Source organism: Mustela erminea, chromosome 13 (genome assembly GCF_009829155.1).
Source record: "Mustela erminea isolate mMusErm1 chromosome 13, mMusErm1.Pri, whole genome shotgun sequence".
Lineage (NCBI taxonomy): Eukaryota > Metazoa > Chordata > Mammalia > Carnivora > Mustelidae > Mustela > Mustela erminea.
This window is the reverse complement of record NC_045626.1, coordinates 92,627,221-92,644,554: the sequence shown is the minus strand read 5'-3', so window position 1 is coordinate 92,644,554 and position 17,334 is coordinate 92,627,221. Positions and strand designations below refer to the sequence as shown.

The following is a 17,334-nucleotide window of genomic DNA, read 5'->3' as shown; positions in this document are numbered from 1 at the left end:
CCTTTTGCCTACCTCCTCACCATCCACCTGAAGGAAGGCCGGAACCTGGTCATCCGGGACCGCTGTGGGCAAAGTTAGAGCAACTGTGTCCTAGAAGCTGGCTGGCCTCCCATCCCCCAGTGCAACTGCTGTGCTCTGGTTGTCAGGCAACTGTTTACCTTAGAGGCAGAGCGCCCCCCAAGGTTCTGAGCCTTCAGTTGAGACCCAGAGAACACTGGCCTTTGGAGGCAGAGCTAGGGAGCTCTCCACAGCCGTGGATGGCCTCCTGCCTGCCATAGATCCACTTTCCAGTTGGTCCTAGGCCACCTGTGCGGTCCTCCGCTGGTGATTTCTGAAAGCTGGAGACACGTTTCAGGTCTCCGTGGATTTCCCTGGGAGATCCTGGTATAAACTGTGATACTGGTTTTGCCAGTGAAGAAACAACACATTTTGAGAAGGGTGAAGGTGTCAGGCGAAAGGTGTTTCGCCCACGCTGAAGTCTATGGGAAAGGCACTGAGAATATGGAACCGCTGACACAAGCTGATGATGCCCAAGGTCTGCCCGGGGCGGAGGCCAGTCTTCCCACCTTAAAAACCTCGTGCTTATCAGCAATAAATACAAACCACTGTAGGCTGTCTCTTCAGAATACTGTTGACTTTCTGAAAAAGTTACTGAAGGGCCAGCCTCCTAAATCGTCTCAAGAGACTGGTGACAGACCCATCTTCAAAGCCTCAGAGAAGAATGGAGAAGAGCTTTGGAAGAAAACCCTGGGTGATTTGAACGGAAACCCTCCTGATCTACAGAGTGCAGAACTGCTCGCCCAAGAAACTGCGAGATGGAAGCAGAGACTCCAAGAAACGGAGCAGGAGAAAGAAAGGCTTGAACAGTCAAACGCAGGATTCCAGCAGGCCCTGAACGAGAAGTCAGCCAGTTAGTACCGGTGGGTGAAAACCTGCTGAAGACCTTCCCCGGGCCCACTCACCTTGGAGATCATTTGGGTCATGTCAACTGTGAGGTGGAGGAAAAGAGGGAAACAGAAATAGACAATGGCCCCATCCACGGGTCAGAGGGTGATCTGAAGGGTGTCCCTTCAAAGTGCTGAAGGGAAAAAGCAGGAACTAGCCAGACAATTGCAGGAAGGAAAGCAAATGAATGAGGAGCTTATGGGACAAATAACAGATCTTCAAGCCAAGGAGGCCTCTTTGCAGCGTGAAAATTCACAGCTTGAAGAGGAGATTCAGCAGCTGAAACAGAAGCTTCAAACTCTGCCTAAATTATATCAAGAATGCATCAGCCCCGTTGAGAGAAAATGGTCTGAGGCAGAAGAGCAGTGCGCAGACATTAAGTGGAATCTTTCCTGCACACGTAGAAACATCAAGGCCACGTCTCAGACTCGAGACTTCTACAGGGACATCGCTGAAGACACCAGGAGAGAATTGGAGGAAAACAGCTTGCACTATTAGAGGTAGATCAGGAGGGTTTCCATTCAAATCACCCAGGGGATCCTCTCCCATGCAGAGAGCTCAGGAAAGCTGGATGGCAGCTGTGCTGACGAGAGAAGCCTCAAGGAGCTAAAGAAAGAAAGTGACCACAACAGGCAAATGTTCCAGCTTTTCCCAAGTGGCCCTTTTACTCCTGCTCCTCCACCAGCTGCCCACAGAGGCCCAGAAGTGTCAGAGAACCCCTGGATCATCAGCACCCCCAGGAAGGAGAAGAGCCAGGACTTGAGGGCCCAGGCAGCTGGGCCACACCACCAGGGACCCCTGCGGATTTGACTGAGCTCACCGCAGGCCCGTCCTGAACTCCCACAACCACAGTATAACATCTGCATGTGTTTTCTGTCTTTAAAGTTATTTGGACTTATCTCTTTTTAGTTTAGGTATTATTTAGATAGATAGTTAGATAGTTATTTAATTGATAGTACAATTGCTTTTATTCAAGTAGATTTAGCATTATAGTTTCCAGATAGTATTTTTCCATTAAAGTGTCATTTCCTGTAATTCTTACAGATGTATTATTTTCACCAGACCCTCTAGAACCAGAAAATTTTAAGTTAAAGATTTAAGTTAAAGATCTCCAGTTACTTTAATAATTATCAAAACTTGGCATGGATACAAACATTTAAAATAATCAACATTATTTTTTTTTAAGATTTTTCTATGGCATGAACATTTTTGTGTGCTGTTTTCATACACATAAGCTTGTATTAGACATCTGCACAAGTAAATTAATATGTATCTGAATAAATTTTGATTTGAAAAACTAGGGAAAAGAAAACCCTAAACAACAATTCCCTATTCCAACTTCATAAAATTTTGATTAGACTAACCTTAAATTCATAAAATATCTTAGCAGAGCTTAAAGTACAATTTTTTCTCCTTTTGTTAACTTTAAAAAAATTTTTTTCCTTTTGTTTAAGATGTTGTTTGCTAAATGTTTAGACATTTCTCAATTTTATGTAGCGAAAATAAAAGTTTTTCAGTGATGGCAAGCAAACAGACCTCCCCCATGCAGTTTACAAGGCACTTTTAGTCAGTTTGGCGGTAACGGAGAGTAACAGAACAGTAAAGAAAGCTGCCAATTTTTAGAACAATTTTAAAGAGAGAAAGAAAGAAATGATGTTCACACAATTTGTATAATATGCAGAATATACGTAGCTCCTATATACACAGAAGGAGAATTGCCCAATGTATCAGATAGATGCTCTGCCCCCCGGAGCTGTGGAAGCAGAAAGCCGGGCGAAAGCAGAGGGAGACTCCCAGATGCTAACAACAGGGGAGCTGTTCCCACTCCTGGGCCTGCCGGGAGGGAGGAGGGTGCAAGTGCTGCCAGCAGGGCCCAGGGCAGATTTAGTTCCAGGCCACCCCAATAACGCAAATGTCACCACAAAGCACATAATCCAATAATTAATATTTTTTCTGGAAATCATTTTTTTTCACGTTTCCCAGTGCATATAAAAGGTGTTTATCCCACGACACTGCAGTCTTGTGAGTGTGCAACAGCATTATCTCTAAAAAAATAAAAATTAAGCCTTGTTTAAAAAATAAAAAAATAAAAAATAAAAAAATGCCTTACTTATTAAAAAAAACTTATCTTTTTTTTTTAAGATTTTATTTTATTTATTGATTTGACAGAGAGAGATCACAAGCAGGCAGAGAGGAGGAAGCAGGCTCTCCACGGAGCAGAGAGCCCGATGCGGGGCTCGATCCCAGGACCCTGGGGTCATGACCTGAGCCGAAGGCAGAGGCTTTAACCCACTGAGCCACCCAGGCGCCCCAAAAACTTATCTTTTTAAATGTAAAGCGCTTAACCCAAGAACACAGTTCAGTTCACCACCACACATTTGAAACAAACAACAAATAATTAAAATAACTAAGAGTGTTAATGACCGCGAAAAGCACCAGAACTGGGAGCAAGAAGGGAAAGAAGGAAGGAAGGGAGGAAAAAAGAAACCCTTTCCTGGCACTCCCTCATTTTCAGGAGATAAACGTGAGCCCCAGAAACCGTGAGTGGAGGGTCCGAAGGGCAGAGGTGGCCACACGCAGAGACAGACCGTCGAGCCTCAGCAGCCAGCGGCTGCCAAAAACCACTTGGTTATTTTTTCCTCTGGCTTTGGGTTTTTTGTTCTAGTCGAGAAGCCTTTACAAACAGCTTTACCGACGGGAGGCAGCGCCAGCCTGGTGAGGCCGAACTGGGGGGGACGGGAGGCCCAACAGGGAAATCACCCGACAGCAGGAGCCCAGACCGGGGGCGGGGGGCGGCGGCGCAGGAGGTTCCAGCGACCCCAGACCCTCCGCGCAGCCGGGGTGCCGGGGGGCGGCGGCGCAGGAGGTTCCAGCGACCCCAGACCCTCTGCGCAGCCGGGGGCGGGGGGCGGCGGCGCAGGAGGTTCCAGCGACCCCAGACCCTCTGCGCAGCCGGGGTGCCGGGGGCGGCCCCAGCCCCGCGGGGCGCACGTGCCGCGGCTCGCGGCCCCCGCACAGCCGCGCACGCCCGGCGGGGCCGCTCTTCAAGGCCTCACCACGAACGCGGGCGTCCCGGCGGGGCGCAGACCCCACGCCCCCTCACCCATCCCGCGCCCCGCCGCGCCGCCCGCGAACGACGAACCCGCGCCCGCCCACGCGCCGGCGCGCACAGGCCCCCAAGCCTGCAGGCCAGACACGACCCCCAGCTTGTCCCCGCGAGACCCCCGCACGCCTCCTACCCGCCGGCCCGGAGGAAATCCGCCCCCGAACACCCGCGAACGCCGGCACCGACCCCAGGCCTCCGTGGGCGGACGCGCAGGCCCAGGAACCACGTGACCCGCCCCAGCGCCCCCAGACTCGCGGCCGCCCCGCCCCCGGCCTGCCCGCGCCCCCGGCCCGCACGCCTCCCTGGCCCACGGGCCTCGCGCGGTGTCCCTGGGTCAGCGGGATCCCGGCGGGGAGGCTGCGGGGCCGGGGGCGCGCGCAGAGACGCCCACACTCGCCTCTCTCTGGGCGGCGAAGGACAAAGAAGGGGCGCAACCCGAAAGCGTCAGGGGCCGTGCGTGGAGTACGCGTGCGCGAGTGGAAGACGCGTTTATTTTTTTTCTTTTTTCTTTCTTTTTTTTTTAAAAATCAGCTTAAAGGCAGGAAGTCGCCTTTGAACTACATTTCCCAGAAGGCTCCGCGGCACGTAGGTGTCCCTACGTCTGGGGAGGCGGGGTCGTCTGGAGACGCCTCCGCGACCCCTCCCGGGAGCGAGCAGAGTGAGCGCGCTCTGGGAGAAACCTGGAGGATTAGGATTTCTTTCTTTCTTTCTTTCTTTTTTTTTTAAAGATTTTTACTTTATTTATCTGACAGAGATCACAAGCAGGCAGAGAGAGAGGAGGAAGCAGGCTCCCCGCTGAGCAGGGAGCCCGATGCGGGACTCGATCCCAGGACCCTGAGATCACGACCTGAACCGAAGGCAGCGGCTCAACCCACTGAGCCACCCAGGCGCCCCAAGGATTAGGATTTCAAAAGACCAGGAATACAAATTCATCAATATGTTAAAGAAAGGGAGAAAAAAAAAAAAGACAACTGGCTTAAGATTTCAACTGAGGAAATAAAAAGATATATGAGTACATTTACCCTAAGTTGCTAGGAATTAACAGAAAAGTTAAGATGATCCATAATTCGAGAGCTGTGGGGGAAAGTTATAAACAAGTCACTACCTCATTGTAAGGGCCTACTTAGCCAAAGGGATCCGTTTTGTTGTTTATGCAGTAAACTTAGATTGACCCTGCTCCTCCCAGAGGAACTTTCTTGCAAAGCCAGATACAAGGGCGGGTCAGGCCAGGTGGAGACGTCCAATCAGTGGGGCGCACATACTGTCTCCCTAGCTACCAAGGAGAGGGGGCCCCGCCTTATGCCAATTCTGACCAAGGTCATAGGCCAGTTCAAATATCTACTTGGGTAAATCGAAATCCATTGGCCGCCTGTATGTGACCTAGCATGACTGTGCAGTTTTCTCTGTGTGTTGCAATCTCATGGGCCACCTCTGTGTGGCCAGGCTCAACCACCTCTATAAAGTTGGTCAGTGAGGCTGGGAGGGGTCGCCTCTTTGTGAGAGACAGCCCCGACGGGTAGGTTTGATTCTCGATGCTTGGCACGAAATAAAGCTTTGCTTGACCTTGCTTTGTATCAGTCTCGCTCCTTTGATCACGGACCCATTATTGGGGGGACCTATCATTGGGGGCTCATCTGGGATCAAACCACAAGAACTGGGACGCCTGGGTGGCTCAGTTGGTTAAGCAGCTGCCTTCGGCTCAGGTCATGATCCCAGCGTCCTGGGATCGAGTCCCACATCGGGCTCCTTGCTCCGCAGGGAGCCTGCTTCTCCCTCTGCCTCTGCCTTCCACTCTGTCTGCCTGTGCTCGCTCTCACTCTCTCTCTCTGAGACAAATAAATAAATAAAATCTTTAAAAAAAAACCACAAGAACTGAGCCAGCATTAGAATTTCTGGGGAAAGCCTCCGGAGGTAAGATCTGAGGATCCTGACTGTCTGTCTGGTTGTGGAGCTCCAGGGTATAGCCCAGTGGGGAGAAGCTGGACGCAGCCATGCTCCCCAGGGGTGGAATGGATGCGGGGACACCCCATTCCTCCACTGGTAGATCATCACAGGGTTCGAGTCCCTCTAGGCAGTCAGGAGATCAAGAAAGTCCCCATTGGTGGCAGGTTCTGGGTAAGGACCACTGGGCCTGTGGTTGACTATGTCTTGTCATTTTGTTGTCTGTTCTGTTGTTTGTTGTGTTTGCAGGGGACCAAGAAAACCCCCACGAGCAGCAGGCTCTGGATGAGGATCGCTGGGTCTGCGGTTGTCTTTGTCTTGCCTTTTTGTTGTCTGTTGTGTTGTTGATTGTGTTTGGAGAAATGGGGCAAGTGGGGAGTAAGGGACCTGTGATACCCCTAAGTCTTGTTCTCCAGCCTTTCAAGAATTTTCAAGGTAAAGCCACCCAGTCGGGTGACAAGGTTTACCCAGGAAAACTAAAAACACTCTGCCAATTAGAGTGGCCCACTTTCTGCACAGGGTGGTCACCAGAAGGAACGTTTGCCTTGGCTCAGATCTACTCTACCCAGAGTAAGTCTCCATCGAGACCAAATACCGTACGTCGTGGCCTGGTGGTATCTGATAGAAGAGCCACCGTCATGGCTCAAGTCCCACCTTCCCCCTGCTAACGAAACCATCTCTCTCCCTCTAAGGCAGGTTGGAGCACCAAAATCAGAACAGAGAGATGAGGGGGAACCAGGATAGAAGACCGTCCTACCCCCATCAGATGTGAAGGATGTGGAATTCCCCCCCCTTATCTGTCCCCTAAACCTGACTCTTGGTCCCAAGACGCCCTTACCAGTCCCCCTCATATGCGGTCAGGGTCCACCTATGGGACCACCAAGCAGAGAGACCGCCTGATCCTTCCCCTTTCCTCTATCCCCCTCTGCCTCCCTCTAACTCACCGGCTACATCGGCGCCGATGCTGCCTCTCTGTGAGGTTGCTCTACCGGTGGGAGAGGGCGCCCCCCCAACCTCTACCCCTTTCTCCTCTTCTGACATCTGTAACCGGACGGCCCAACACAGATCCTTCTCTGTCCGCCCTCAGGATTTAACTGGTCTCCTGGAGACTGTCTTTCTTACCCACCAGTCCTCCTGGGTGGATATTCAACAGCTCCTTATGGCTCTCTTTAACACGGAAGAGAGGGATCGCATCACGTGAGAATCCGATAAGGTGATAAGTGAGAGACCTGGCAGGGACCTCGATCCCCGACTCCTGCCCGAGGGAACCCCCCGACTGGGATCCATACTCCGATGAAGGTAAGGAGAGCCTACGCTTCTACCGCCAGGCTCTACTGGGAGGCCTCCGTGCAACTGCTAGGAGACCCATAAATCTATCTAAAAAAATTAGTGTGGTGACTCAAGATAAGAATGAGTCTCCGAGGGGCGCCTGGGTGGCTCAGTGGGTTAAAGCCTCTGCTTTCGGCTCAGGTCATGGTCTCAGGGTCCTGGGATCGAGCCCCGCATCGGGCTCTCTGCTCAGCGGGGAGCCTGCTTCCTCCTCTCTCTCTCTGCCTGCCTCTCTGCCTGCTTGTGATCTCTGTCTGTCAAATAAATAAATAAAATCTTTTAAAAAAAAAAAAAAAACAGAATGAGTCTCCGAGAGCTTTCCTAGAAAGGCTTATTGAAGCCTATAAAATGTATAGCCCAATCGACCCTGAGGCACCTGAAAATCAGAGGGCAGTGAATCTTGCTTTTGCCAATCAGTCAGCCCCAAATAGAAGGAGGAAACTTCAGAAAATTGAAGGATTTGAAGGGAAGAATCTGACTGAGTTGGTGGGAATAGCAGAAAAGCTGTTTAACAACAAGAATGCACAAGAGGATGGAAAACAGACCAAAAAAAAAAAAAAAAAACTGGTTACGGTTTTGGCATTACATGAGGCGGGGAGGGGACGGGAAAGAGGTCAACGGAAAGGGAAAAGGCAGGTAGGGGTGGTCAGTGGGAGGAAAAGCCTGAGCACAGAGAAGGCAGGCGGGAAGACGCAGATTCAGACCAGTGCGCTTACTGTGAGGAAAAAGCACGCTGGGCCAGGGAGTGCCCCGAGAGGAAGACAGCAATGCTGGCCACCAGAGACCGAAGCGGCCGTGGTTCGGAGCCCCTCCCCGAACCTCAGGTAAAAATTAAAGTGGAGGGGAAATCAATTGATTTTTTGGTGGACACTAGAGCCCAATTTTCATCATTACTTAAGCCTATGGGAAAACTATCTGGAGAGGAATTCTGGGTACAAGGGGTGAATGGCACAGAAAGACATGAACGGACAACAGAAAGGACTTTAAATTTGGCCTCGGGAGTAGTCAAGCATCGATTCTTGGTCCTCCCCTAATGCCCTGTATAACCTCTTGGGAAGAGATCTCCTCCACAACTTACAAGCTGGCATTCAGTTCTCGGAAGGAAACATGACCGTAACCTTGAGACAACCCACTGTGCAGATGTTTGTGGCAGCAGGAGATGGATACCTTCTTTACGAGCCAGTCTCAGAACCAGAGCAGACAAGAGAAGGGAGCCTTCTCCAAACCCTACAGGTCGAGTGTCCTGAAGTCTGGACAGAAGGGAAGCCCCCTGGCTTGGCCAAGGGACAGCCTCGAGTGGTGGTGCCATGAAAAGCAACGGCCACGGCTGTTCGAGTCCGGCAGCACCCCCTCCCCTGGGAAGCAAAGGAAGGATCAGGAAACACATGAACGCCTCCGAGGAGACGGGATCCTAGTGCCTTGCAAGTCTCCATGGGACACACATTTGCTGCCCATCAAAAAGGCCGAGACTGGGGAGTAGCGACCCGCTCAGGACTTGTGGAAATTAATAAACAGGTTGAAGATATCCACCCAATGGGGCCTAACCCCTATACCCTCCTCTCCCTCCTGGGCCCCAAAAGAATGGCCTATACCATCTTCGATCTCAAGGATGCATTTTTCTGCATGTCTTTAGCAAGGGAGTCTCAGCCCCTCTTTGCTTTTGAGTGGTCCGATCCACAGGAAGGATTCCAAGGCCAGCTCACCTGGACAAGACTTCCCCAGGGATTCAAGGATTCACCCACTATCTTCAATGAGGCCCTGCATGAGGATTTGCGTGAGTACAGAACCTCCAACCCGGAGTCACTCTGTTACAGTACGTTGATGACTTGCTAGCAGCCGCTGAGGACTATGAGTCATGTTTGCAGGGGACGAGAGCTCTCTTACAGACTCTGCAGGAAAAAGGGTGTTGGGTGTCAGCAAAGAAAGCGCAGCTCTGTCAGAGCCATGTCAGTTATCTAGGCTTTGATCTCCACGAGGGCATGCGTTCACTGTCTGAGTCCAGGAAACAGGTGATCAGCCGATACCCCCACCCCACCACGTCCCCACAAGTGAGGGAGTTTCTTGGGACGGCAGGCTACTGTAGGCTGTGGATACCGCGATTTGCGGAGGTTGCCCGACCTCTCTACGAACTGGCAAAAGAGGGCTCGCTATGATAGAGTGGACAGCTGAGGCAGAAGGAGCATTTCAGGAATTACAGACAGCCTTACTGCGTGCCCCGGCATTGGCCACCCCAGATGTTACCAAGCCCTTCCCCTTGTATGTGGATAAAAAGGCAGGGGTGGCCAAAGGAGTTTTAACTCAGACTCTGGGGCCTTGGCAAAGGCCAGTAGACTATCTTAGCAAGAAGCTAGATCCAGTGGTAGCTGGGTTCCCCCCTTGCCTCCGCATAATTGCTGCCACAGCCCTCCTGGTCAAGGATGCAAGTAAATTGACTTTGGGTCAAAATCTCATCTTAACCACCACCCACACTATCGAGGGCCTTCTCCAGACTCCGCCAGACCGCTGCATGATGAACGCCCGAGTGATGGGGTATCAGGCCCTCCTCCTCAACGAACCAAGAGTGACCTTCCGGCCCCCGGCGGTGCTAAATCCAGCCACGCTGCTGCCGGAGGAGCTGGCTGACCACCCACACGACTGCGGGAGGTCCTAACGCAAGGTATAGGGGTTAGGCCCTGTTGGGTGGATATCTTCAACCCATTTATTAATTTCCCGCAAGTCCTGAACGGGTCGGTACTCCCCAGTCTCGGCCTTTTTGACGGGCAGCAATTCACAGGAATAAGGCCGGACCTCAGAGACATTCCCCTCCCAGATGCAGAGACAACTCTGTTCACAGACGGGAGTAGCTACATGGTCGATAGAAAGGTGTGCAGGGGGCTGCAGTGGTTTCCCCTGAGCAGGAACTCTGGACGGCAGCCCTGCTACACGGAACCTCCGCGCAAAAAGCAGAGCTGATGGCCCTCACCGAGGCACTGCAGATGGCCAAAGGTAAAACCGCCAACAGTATTTACAAAAATGGGCTAAATTGGACTATGAAGGGGACTGGGCTAAAACTAAAATAGGAAATTTAATTCTTCCTCGAAGACTAGGTAAGAAGTTAGTAGACCAGATACATCAGGGCACTCATCGGGGGACAGGCAAACTCAAGGAGCTTATAGGCAAGCAGTTCCTAGTCTCTAAATTAGGGCGTATGGTTCAGGAGGTAGTTGACAGATGTGCTCAATGCCAGGCAGCTAATGCGGGAGGAACTAGAATGGGAAGAGGGAGAAGGGAAAGAGGTGAGGAACCAGGAATTTATTGGGAAATAGATTTTACAGAGATGAAACCCGGGAAATATGGGCACAAGCAGGAGTGGTAGCCAAAAAGCTACTAGAAGAAATAATTCCTAGGTTTGGGCTGCCTCTCACGATCGGGTCAGACAATGGCCCTTGCATTTGTGAGTTCAGTCTCACAGGCATTGGCCAAGGCTGTGGGCACTAATGGGAAACTACATTGTGCCTACTGGCCCAGAGTTCCAGGCAAGTTGACAGAATGAACCAGACTCTTCAAGAGACCTTGACAAAGCTAATTCTGGAGACTGGCATACACCCTACTTAAACAAGGCGACCCCATTTGAAATAATGTTCGGGAGACACCAATCCCCCCCCCCCCCCCGCTCTGCCCTGGGCTACAAGAGGTTGCCCTAGCAGAAATGACAGATCAGTCTGTACTCTAGTCACTGCAGGCATTGCAGTGTGTCTTAAAAAGAGCCCACACAGGGATCCGAACTGCCCACACTGAGATGGAAACGGAGGTGGAACCACATCCCTACGAACCCGGGAACTTGGTTTGTATACGTCACTATCAAGTGGGAAACTTGGAGCCTCACTGGAATGGACCATTTACTGTCATCCTGATGGCAATAAAAGTAGAAGGCATCAGGGCCCGGATTCACGCAGGTCACGTCAAACGAGCTGAGGATGAGGACGTCCGCCAGAGATGGAAGCCGCAGGCGATGGACCCCGCTGACCGTGGACTAAAGCTAAGACTCAAAAGACTATGAGTTCATTGTTGCTCGTATTGTTACCTGTCTGTGTAAGAGCTTCTGAGTCACCTCATAAGACAAAAAAGTACAGGTGGGAAATTAGACGAAGGGAATTAGGAAAAATGGAAAAGGTTATACAAAGCGGTGAATGGCTAACTCATCAGCCGACTGTGCACTAATGTTACTTTTTGGCCCCTGCATTATAAACGCCCTAATGTCGTTTGTACAAAAAAAATTAGAGCGATAAAAATGTTAGTCTTACGTGCTCAATATAACCCCTTACAACAGGAGAACATAGAACTGGCTGAAAAGTCAAGGATTTGACTAAAACTCCAAAGAAAAAGGGGGAATGTAAGAGCCTACTTAGCCAGAGGGAGCCATTCTGTTGTTTCTGCAGTAAACATCGATTGACCCTGCGCCCCCAGAGGAACTTACTTAAAAGCAATTCCGGGAAACCAGTCCCAGGTAGCAAAGCCCAGATACAAGGGTGGGTCAGGCCAGGTGGAGACGTCCAATCAATGGGGCGCACATACTGTCTCCAAGGAGACCAAGCTACCAAGGAGAGGGGGGCCCGCCTTATGCCAATTCTGACCAAGGTCATAGGCCAGTTCAAATATCTACTAGGGTAAATCGAAATCCATTGGCCCCCGTGTGTGACCTAGCATGACTGTGCCGTTTTCTCTGTGTGTTGCAATCTCATGGGCCACCTCTGTGTGGCCAGGCTCAACCACCTCTGTGAGTTAGTCTGTGAGGCTGGGAGGGGTCGCCTCTTTGTAAGAGACCCCACAACTGGTCGGTTTGATTCTCAATGCTTGGCGCAAAATAAAGCTTTGCTTGACCTTCACTTTGTATTAGTGTCACTCCGCTGATCACGGACCCATTATTGGGGGACCTATCACCTTACACAGACATTGGGGTAGGATGATAAAACAAGAATAACTGCAGACATGTAGAAAGTCCAATGAGAATGCTATGTATACTAAGAAATTCGGGATTCTTGGTGAAACAAATGATTCTCCAGGAATGAATGTGTCGGATTTGACTCAAGAAAGGAGAAACCACTTCCTGAGTAAAGATGAAGACAGTTTCAGAGATCCTGTGCCAAAAAGCATCACTGAGTTTCCGGGGAATTCTTTTAAACATCCAGTAATCAGAGAATTCTTACAGGTATAATTTTCAGAGGAAATAGAAGGAAGTTTTCTATTGATTAATCACCCAAAAGACACCAAAATTGACAAATGTATGGTTTGAGAAAGGAGCTCAGACGAAACGTCATTATGATTACCGGTGCGAAAATTATGACTACCCTGAGAAATTATCAACAGAGAGAAGCTCTAAGCTCTAAGCAATACCTTAGAAAAATATATTATAACGGAGTGGAAATACAGGAAAGTTGATATATTCATTAATATTAACATATCAATAAGTCGAAAGGAAAATATAATCACCTCAATAAAATGAAACGAAATTTTTAAACTTAAAAATACATTCTTGGCGGGGGGCGCCTGCTCAACAGGGAGTCTGCTTCTGCCCCTGCTTGTGCTCTCTAATGAATAAATAAAATCTTTTTAAAAATTGTCTAACCCTGGGGCGCTTGGGTCTCTCAGTGGGTTAAAGCCTCTGCCTTCAGCTTAGGTCATGATCCTAGAGTCAGTCCTGGGATGGAGCCCTGCATGGGGCTCTCTGCTCTTCGGGGAGCCTGCTTCCCCTTCTCTCTCTCTGCCTACTTGTAATCTGTCTGTCAAATAAATAAATAAAATCTAAAAAAAATTGTTTAACCCTTAAAAAAATTTTTTAAATAAAAATTTAAGATTTCTGGGCGCCTGGGTGGCTCAGTGGATTAAGCCGCTGCCTTCGGCTCAGGTCATGATCTCAGGGTCCTGGGATCGAGTCCCACATCGGGCTCTCTGCTCGGCAGGGAGCCTGCTTCCCTCTCTCCCTCTCTCTCTGCCTGCCTCTCCATCTACTTGTGATTTCTCTCTGTCAAATAAATAAATAAAATCTTTAAAAAAAAAATTTAAGATTTCTTTTGAGAAAGAGAGAGAGAGAGCACAAGCAGGGAGCAGGGAGCCCGATGTGAGACTGGATCCCAGGATCCCCAGATCATGACCTGAGTAGAAAGCAGATCTCAACCAACTAAGCCATGCAGGCACCCCTAAGATTTTATTTTTAACTTCTCTCTACAGCCAACATGAGGCTTGAACTTACAACCCCAAGATCAAGAGTCACATTCTCTGGGTACCTGGGTGGCTCAGTGGGTTAAGCCTCCACCTTCGGCTCAGGTCATGACCTCAGGGTCCTGGGATTGAGTCCTGCATTGGGCTCTCCGCTCAGCAGGGAGGCTGCTTCCTCCTCTCTCTGTCTGCCTCTCTGCCTACTTGTGATCTCTGTCTGTCAAATAAATAAATAAAATCTTTTTTAAAAAGATTTTATTTTTACAGATCACAAGCAGGCAGAGAGGCAGGCAGAGAGGAGGAAGCAGGCTTCCTGCTGAGCAGAGAGCCCGATGTGGGGCTCGATCCCAGGACCCCTGGGACTATGACCTGAGCCGAAGGAAGAGGCTTTAATCCACTGAGCCACCCAGGCACCCCTGGATTCTTGATTTTAGCTCAGGTCGTGATCTGAGGGTCATGAGATCAAGCCCTGTGCTGGGCTCTGTGTTGGGCATGGAGCCTCCGTAGAATCACCTTTCTTGGAACGCCTGGGTGGCTCAGTTGAGTAAGCTGCTGCCTTTAGCTCAGGTCATGATGTCAGGGTCTTCAGATTGAGTCCCACATCCGGCTTCTCTCTCAGCGGGGAGCCTGCTTCTCTCTGCCTCTCCCTGCTTGTGCTTTATCTCTGACAAAGAAATTTAAAATTTTAAGAAAGATTTTATTTATTTATTTGGCAGACAGAGATCACAAGTAGGCAGAGAGGCAGTGAGGAGGAAGCAGTCTCCCCGCTGCGCAGAGAGTCTGAGGCAGGACTCAATCCCAGGGCCCTGAGATCATGATCTGACCTGAAAGCAGAGGATTAACCCACTGAGCACCCAGGGGCCCCAAATAAATAAAAGATTTTAAAAAAATTCTCTTTCTCCCTCTCCCTCTGCCCCTCCCTGCTTCTTGTGCTCTGTCAAATAAATAAAGTATTTTTTTAAAAAATTCAACAGTGAAAAAAAAAAATTCAACAGTGAGGGATGCCTGCCTGGTTGGCTCAGTCAGTTGAGCTGCCGCCTTCAGCTGGGGTCATGATCCCAGGATCCTGGGATAGAGTCCCACATGGGGCTCCTTGCTCATAAGGAAGCCTGCTTTTCTCTCTCCCTCTGCCGGCCACTCTGCCTACTTGTGCCTTCTCTCTCTCTCTCTCTCTCTCTCTCTCTCTCTGACAAATAAATAAATGTTTAAAAATCTTTTAAAAAATTCAACACTGTATCAGATATATTCCTAAGAAGCTTGTCATTCCTATTGATATGATGAACGTGAGCTTTTTCCCCCTGGTGTATTCTGTTTACTGGCTACTGAATGTGCTATGGACTGAACATCTGCGGCCTTCCCAAACTGTCTTGTTGAAATCCTAACCCCAGTGTGGCTGTAGTTGGAGATGAGCATCTAGGGAAATTAAGGTTAAATGAGGTTATTTCCATCTTATACACCCAAAATACATCAGTGGCGTAGACACGGGAAAAGTGCTCCAGATAGTCCTGTTTGACACGCGGGACAACGGGAGTCCCCACGCAACAGTCACTGGTCCCCGGAAAATCCCGAATGCACTGAATCCGCGTTCCCCGACGGTCCTGTTCTCTCGGAGCCCTTCCCCGCTCTTCGGGGCAGCCGCGGCTCCCGGCCCGGCCATCTGTCACCGTCGGTCCCCCACGAGGGATTCGAGGTCGCAGGGGTCCTCCGCGGCCTCCTCCGCCTGCAGAGGGCTGCGTCCCCCGCGGCCCGAGTTCCTACCGCGGCTCGGAGCCCGGCGGGTGCGCGTCCTCCGTCGGCTTTCGTGTGCGCCTCGTTCCCGCACCGAACCTTGCGGCCGCGGTCCTCCCACTGACCTCGCACCTTCTTTGTCCTGAACCCTCGGAGCACGCGCGCAGCCTCGGGTGCAAGAAAACGTGCTTGGGATCCAGACGTTTTCTTCAAAATGATCGTCCCCGGGGGCGCCCGCGGGCCCGTCCGTGAAGCGTCCGCCGTGGGCCCGGATCTGGACGCGCGTGTCCGGACGCAGCCCCGCGCGGGGCGCCCTGCTCCGCCCTCGCCCCGCTCGCGACCCCTGGTCTCCGAACGACTCCCCCCGGCCGGCAGCGGGACCTGGGAGCTCACGCGCCGACGCCCGGTCACCGCGCGGAGGCCTTGCTGACTCGCCTCAGTATTTTTCTTTATAAGATCGTGTCTGTCTGTTGGGGGCGGGGGTGCGGGGCGACGCCCGCGCGGATCCGTCCGGGCGGGACCGGAGGCCACATGGGGCCCGACGGCAGCGCGGCCGAGTCGGCTGAGGCGAGGCCGGCGCCCCCCGCGGTTGTCCTCCGTCGGGGACCCGGGGCCGCCCGCACAGCCGTCGCGCCGCCCCGCAGGTCTTCCGGGGACGGGTCTGGCTTCGGCTGCTCCGGCCTCGGGCGGGACGAGAGTCACCGCCCAGCGCGGGCGGCGCGCGGACAGACTCGGCGCCTGGAAAGCCCGCGCCTCCGCCGCAGGCCTCACGCGGGCGTCGCCTCTCCCGCCGCCGGGGGCCGGCCCCGTCCCCGCCAGCCCCCCTCCCCGCGCTCCTGCGGGTGCGCCCCGACGGCTCCCCGACGGGCTCCCGACGGCCTCCCGACGGCCTCTGGGCCCTGCGGTCTTCCGGAGGCTCTCGCCGCCCCGCGCCGAGGCCGGGGGACCCCACTTCCAGGCCAGACGTCTGTGACGACCGCAGCTGCGGCCTGGACGTCGCCCCCAATCGGAGCCTGCGCCGCAGCCCGGACGCTCTCCAGCTTCTGCGGGCGCGGGGCGCGGGACGGAGGGCGCGGGGCGGGTCTGGCCGCACAGTCGCGCCTCCGGAGGGCGCACGCGACGCTGTCTGTCCGTCCCGCGCAGCGTGCGGGGCTGCGCGGGCCTCGGGTTCTCTTCGCGAAGCCTCAGAACCTCCGCAGTCTCTCCGCGCGGACCCCAGAGGCTCCCGCCGCCCCGCCCCGCCCCGGGACTTCCCGGGCGAGCGCTCCGGCCGCGACAGCGGGGGCTGCGTGGCCTCTTTCGTGTGTGCGTCCGTGCATGTGCGCGGGTGCGTCCGTGAGTGTGTGCGCGTGAGTCCGTGTATGTGCGTGTGCGTCCGCGCGTGTGTGCGTGCGCGTGCGTCCGGGCATGTGCGCGCGGGTGCGTCCGTGAGTGTGTGCGCGTGAGTCCGTGCATGTGCGTGTGCGTCCGCGCGTGTGCGTGCGTCCGTGCATGTGCGTGTGTGTCCGCGCGTGTGTGCGTGCGCGTGCGTCCGGGAGTGCGTGCGTGTGCGTCCGTGCATGTGCGCGCGGGCGTCCGGGCATGTGCGTGTGCGTCCGCGCGTGTGTGCGTGCGCGCGCCTCCGGGCATGTGCGCGTGCGTCCGTGCATGTGCGTGCGCGTGCGTCCGTGAGGGCGTGCGCATGCGTCCGTGTGTGCGTGCGTCCGGGCATGTGCGTGTGCGTCCGCGCGTGTGTGCGTGCGCGTGCGTCCGTCCGTGAGTGCGCGCGGGTGCGTCCGTGAGTGCGTGCGCGTGCGTCCGGGCATGTGCGTGTGCGTCCGCGCGTGTGTGCGTGCTCGCGCGTCCGGGCATGTGCGCGTGCGTCCGTGCATGTGCGTGCGCCCGGGCATGTGCGTGTGCGTCCGCGCGTGTGTGCGTGCGCGTGCGTCCGTGAGTGCGTGCGCGTGCGTCCGTGTGTGCGTGCGCGTGCGTCCGTGCATGTGCGTGCGCCCGGGCATGTGCGTGTGCGTCCGCGCGTGTGTGCGTGCGCGTGCGTCCGTGCATGTGCGCGCGCGTGCGTCCGTGAGTGCGTGCGCGTGCGTCCGTGTGTG

At 53.2% G+C, this 17,334-nt stretch overlaps 1 protein-coding gene across 4 annotated transcripts in view; it reads right to left on the bottom strand.

Moving 5' to 3' along the window:
• Positions 1–17,334, bottom strand: part of ZNF84 (zinc finger protein 84) — a 66,862-nt gene that overhangs the window by 24,034 nt on the left and 25,494 nt on the right. Inside the window, exon 1 of one of the 4 annotated variants that reach the window (XM_032309897.1) lies at positions 4,185–4,327. The exons of 2 other annotated variants lie outside the window; for them this stretch is intronic. The gene's annotated coding sequence lies outside the window, so the exon portion shown is untranslated. Of the gene's footprint in view, positions 1–12; positions 38–4,184; positions 4,328–17,334 lie in introns of those variants that run through there. One more of the 4 variants, XM_032309899.1, reaches the window with a different exon arrangement.